The sequence below is a fragment of the Halictus rubicundus genome, chromosome 15, assembly GCF_050948215.1.
Source record: "Halictus rubicundus isolate RS-2024b chromosome 15, iyHalRubi1_principal, whole genome shotgun sequence".
Classification (NCBI taxonomy): Eukaryota; Metazoa; Arthropoda; class Insecta; order Hymenoptera; family Halictidae; genus Halictus; species Halictus rubicundus.
The window spans coordinates 553,465-559,464 of NC_135163.1; positions in this window are offsets into that span (position 1 = coordinate 553,465).

Sequence of the window (6,000 nt, forward strand, 5' to 3'; positions counted from 1 at the left end):
ACGGAAATTACTTTGATTGTACCTAATTTAGAATTATGCACAGGCCATACATTACACATCTATTATATTCGTAACAACGTACTTCGCCCCCGACAATCTTGCTTCCCTCCGATTCTTTTCTCTTCTTCTCTACTTTTCGCGTCTTCCTCGTCTTCTTCCTCTCTTTCTCTTTATCTCTCTCTCTCTCTCTCTCTCTCTCTCTCTCTCTCTCTCTCTCTCTCTCTCTTTTCGCTTCTTTCGTTACATCGTGTACGCATCGTGTAAAACTCCATGTAATTGACAATTAGTTTAATGTGTTAAATTTGTTTGTTTTTTTTCTTCGTATTCAGTCATTCAAGGTACAGTTGTACAATATACGGTATACGTATATAGATATATATGTATGCATATATATGTATATATGTATATACATGTATATTATATACATATATATATATGTATATATATATGATAACAATATTAACTATCGGAAGTAGGCACACACATACCAAAGTATTTACATTGCCCACCGGAGTCGGGGTGAGCAAGAAGTGGACGTTGCAGCTAAACTCTTTGTGTATGCACATCGATAAGAATCATCTATTGATGCGATTCTATACTCTGGACGAAGAAAGGATCGAGATGCGGTCGGGAAACATTGCGTTCGCTGTTTTCCATCGGCCAGCTGTACAGGGTGTAAAGAAATGTTTAAATGAGAAATGTCTTGGCTCCCGGAAAAATTGTTCTTGACCTTGAATTTCAAGGTCAAAGTTTCTTTTTCGTTACATTGTATTCTACGTGTCATGACAATAAAAAATGTTTACCTTAAAGTTCAAGGTCAAGGACAATTTTGCGGCAATTTTTTCATGAAGGCAGTAAATGCAAAATTTTTTGTGTGTGAAGCATAGTCTGTCAACCATTTTTGGGTTCACTGACCGTTCTAAAAAAATTTTTGTTCTCTACTCTCTTCGAGCTCTACATTAATAGGTTGCTGCATATGAACTATACCTGCTGGTTTTAATTATAGATTTTCAATTGTTCACGTGCTGGCGTTACAAGATATTTCACTGTTCTCCAATAATACAACATAACGCAGATACTTCTTTAATTACTAGACAATGAAGTTTTAAAATGTCATCGTTGCAAAGAATTATGTTTGAATTCACCATAAAACAGTTCTTACACATTACATCTACGCTATAATAATGACAGAAAATATAATCCACATCTGTTCAAATGTGTGCACTTTAATAAATCACCTTTTAATTCAGCATAAAATAATTCCTGCACAATGCATTCACGTTATAATATTGACAGAAAATATAATTCAAGTCTAGAAGCGGCCAAACTCGTACGTATGAATAAATCACGTTCAAGCTCGCCACGCATAAATTCCTCTATAATAAATGCAGGACATAAAACCGATAGAAAATAAATAATGATACAAATTCAGAAATGTCCAAATACTTGTGGATACCGGTGCAATTTGGTAAATTCACCTGGTCTCCTGCATTCTCCCCGGACATGCGCAATTAGAGCGATCTGAATTGCTCGGTAGACCTATTGGGAATAATGTTGGAAACACAAATATGTACAACCTGGTCTGTAATAAATGATTCTGGGGAGTAGTTAGCAGGGAGAAGATCGACAGAACTTGTTAAAGAGACGAAAATCACTTTTATATGTATAACTATTATGGTAAACATTTGAGAAAAAAAAACAAATAGATATCGACTTCATTCTTCCAATTAAGTGGGAGATATAATGTTATCCATTTCAATAATCCAAGTAAAAAAGTTTATACTTGTTCTATTTAACAAAAATAAAGTCCGTTTGTACCCTTGGCAGTTCCAGACTTGTCACGAAGATTTTAGATACAATCTGTTTAATGTATCAATATCATTTATACATTATAGTATCAACAAAATCATTTCTCCTATCGATAGTTTACCGTTAGCAAAAATATTGGCACGCGATAGATAAATTATTCAAACCGCTGCGACTGTAAAATAATTTATAGAGGAACGTGTTCAAATTGTTCTATGTAAATTATGATTTTTTAAATATAAGTTAATGCGATAGTGTCCACAGAATGAATAACTATCAGTTTTGTAAAATTTGGAGAAGACCAACTGTTAAGGAAAAAATGTAGCGAATGATTACCTGGTTGCCCACACAACAAAATTAATTTAAACAAACTGGAACCGATACCCGCTGTGCTTCCGCAGAGAATGTGAAATAACACTTAGCCCCCGCACAGTCTAATTAGAAACAAATGGGTGTATGAACATAAATAGCGAAAGAGAACGAACTCTGTTTTGCCGGGTTGTAGAAACTCATTGAAATAATACGCAGAATTAGTATCTAAGAGCTTCATCCTGGGGTTTAAATGATTAATCGGATTACACGGTGCTGTAGGGCGTGCGTACAGACACATCGGCCGTGGAAATGTAATTTCATTTCCCAATTAGAATTCGTAAGTTTATTCCTAAAGAAATGGACGACCAGCTGGCCATCTTTTATTCATCGTTCAACCTCTTCATCTGGATAACGAATTTGCCCCCGCCAAGAAACATTATTTTCATTAACCTTAATTGAAACGGGAATTTCAAGGTAACCCATTATCTCTCCCAATCGAGATAATTGTTAAGAGACGTCTGGGCAATCGAGAACCTTCGTTTCAAATGTAATACGTTCATTAAGCGAGCAGCATCCGCGAAATCATAGCAGGGCTGCAGAAACTTCTACCAAAAAAGAAAAAAAAGGAATGTGTCCAAGAAAATGGTAACTTCGTAAGCCGGGATTCGCAGCATGATGACATTTTTCATTACCGCTGAAAATTTCAGAAACAATTCAACGGGATTGCAATCTAGATCCATTGTAAAATATCGAGGCTCAGCTATTGGGGGTTGGTGCAAAAGTTCGTAGCGTTATCAAATCGAAATTCAAAGATAAAATTAAGATATTTATTCATAGATTTAGTCAATAACATATTTTCCATTCTGTTCTATTACCCTTTGCCATTTTTATAAATTCCTTTCTGCAAGAACTTAACATCTTTCTGGGCGATGAATTCATGGCTTTTCGCAATCTGAAAAAGAATGGAGTTTTGCCTGGCGTTCGAAATTAAAGTTTCATTAAAATTCTTTATTCGTTCAGCGATTCAGCGAAAAATTTTGTTCAAAAATCCCAAAAACTGGAACTTTTGCACAGATATAAATTTTACATGCCACGGGAGCGCTGGAGGTATAAAACGGAACAAATTAATGAGTTTGAAATTCTCATTAATCGAGACGGTGTGCGTTATCTTAAAAAACAGCGACGAGCCATTTGAGCTCGTTCGAATAACCAGAAAAATACGAGATCGATTCAACATTCCGAACACTAGGCGTTCATTCCGTTTGAAATCAGAGAGTTCCTTTAAAATTCTTTATTCGTTCAGCGAATCATCGATGAGTGTGACGCGATCAAGAAAATTGTTTAAAAATCCGTTATACAGGAATTTCATATGGCAGTAAATGTAGATGTGCAAAGAATTGTTTCAAAAGACTATACACTTATTGCCATAGAAGATGCCCAAATATAGTATTTATAAACAATTTGTTAATCCTGTTATACAGGAGTATAATGTATAGCGACAATGGAAACCCATTTGTGCTCGTCAGAATAGCCAGAAAAATACGAGATCGATTAAACATTCGAAACGCAATCGTCGACTATCGTTTCGAATGAAAATTCTTGATTGATTCAGCGAATCGTCGGTCGACGTCGATTCGTTCTTCGTCCAGACAACAAGCGGAAAGGATTGAGTGAACAGAATCGATACTTCCGTGCTCGAGAACCCAAACGTTTACGGAGGCGTTGAACAAATTCGTCGAACGAAGGAAACCGTGTAGAAAATCAACGTTCATTCTCTTATCTCGTTCGTTGCAAACGATCCCGCCACGACGGCGAATATCTCCTTGGTCTATCAACGAATTGGTCCTTGCACGATACTACGCGGTACTAAATAGATTTTCCACGGAAAACTCGGAAACTCGGTATTATGTATAGTACTCGTCTAGGAGAGTTTGTGCATACACTTATCGACGCGCCATACGATGGGCCCGCGGGGGCCGTTTTCCATTCGATAAAAAATATACTAGTAATCACGAGCAGTATACGGACGTAAAAGCTCATTGCTCATACAATAGCAAAAGTTAGAATGTTAGAATTCTCGAGAAGCTCGCCGGTGTTAGGTGCGCCCCCGTTCGCGGGCGATCAGCCAAGAGTATCGGGCCGTCGAACGATGGCTATCCTATGGGGATACATACAAAATTATCATACGTATCGTACAGTGTGAAACAGGAAACCGAAGCTGCCTATCGTTACCGCTAAATCGAAACAGTCCAAGTACAGTAACTTAACCAGCTCGTTTCGAACTAGCCAACGAACCTGCGCTGTTCTAATTACATTGCTAGATTTCTTCCGCTCTTTACATTTTCACATTTCACAAGCGCACCGTCATTTTCAAATTATACGGAAATTGCGAGCGAGAACTGGAACTCGAGAGAAACGCAAATTCGAGGTGAGAAAGCAAAATCACTCGTCATCCATGGAAAGTTCAACACATTAACAATGTTAATGCATCAACCGTTTAATGCAAAAGTGATGGAAATTAAGTTTTTGTCGTTAAGCACAATAATTATAATGTTATGTTATCGTGGCGTACATAAAACCAACATTCTACTTGTGTTTTGTAGAACTTTTACTTATTTCACCACTTTTGCATATGTGTGTATTATGATAATTACTGAAATAAAGTACATATTAATATTATGATAATCAGACTGCGGATTCTGTGCATGCGAGACAAAAATGGGTAAGCAAAATACAAATAATGTCTATGCAAAATTATTGTACGAAGAAATACATTTTTATTTATCCTCTCTCCTTTACGGTCGAATCGCAAACTTTTTAATTTGCAAAAATCCGTAGTCTAATAACAATAGCATACGACTCCTCGTCTATCTTGAAAAATTAATTTTTCTCACAGTATAGTTGCTAAATCGAAGTTCATTAGGATTTCTATGATCCAGAAGAGTTCCAGAAGCAATCACTGTGTTATGCTTCAACCCCGAAGCTACACTGCACTCAACTTCTCATTAGAATGAGTAAATTCCTGATAATGTTTCATTCAATTACGACAGGTGATCAAATTATTAGAATCGTCATTTATTGAGCGAATATATCTATCTACGGTTGTTACTAATTTATGTTTCCAATTTGCAAGCATCAATACTTCACAACAAAATCATAAGAATTCGGTAAAATCGATTGTTACGATCAGACTGCGGATCTTTACGCAAACTACAATTTTCATAAATTATTTCGCAGCTGCTAAAATAAAGCAAATTTTGTTTCGTTGACCCTCGATGAAAATACAATACACAAGCCAGTAGTACTTGTTAATAACAATGTTTTTTTTTTTGCGAATCTACACATCGTATGAATGGATAAAAATCCGCGGTCTACAATACAAAGTCATCAACTTGTGCAAGTAGCTCTAACAATTTGATCACTATGGTTTCATAATTGATATTAGAACAGATCATTCGATCGAATTCGATTTTTCTTCGTTGCAATTCATACTCGCAGTAGTATGCGTCTGTGATTACGAATATGGCCCAAGTCAGCTAGAAAAATTCAACTGTACGTAGCAGCTGGAAATTCATTTAATCAGGAGAATCTGTTAAAAAAAATTAATCGAGCTCTTGCGTGAGATACGGAAACGCGAACAGATACAAATGTAAGTCTTGAGCCATTTTCATAGCGAACGACCTTCTTCCGCTAATTCGGTTACGCTACTGTGCGTTTCTTAAGACTAGAACTACCGAACGTATGGAAGCGACCGATTTCGAATGTTGTCTTTTGCAATCACTGAAATCGCAAAGGAACTTTTCTAGAAAATTATAAAAGTACCTTTGCAATTTTAATGATAAATTAATGCCACTTTCAGCGATGAACAACAAGGTCAGCGAG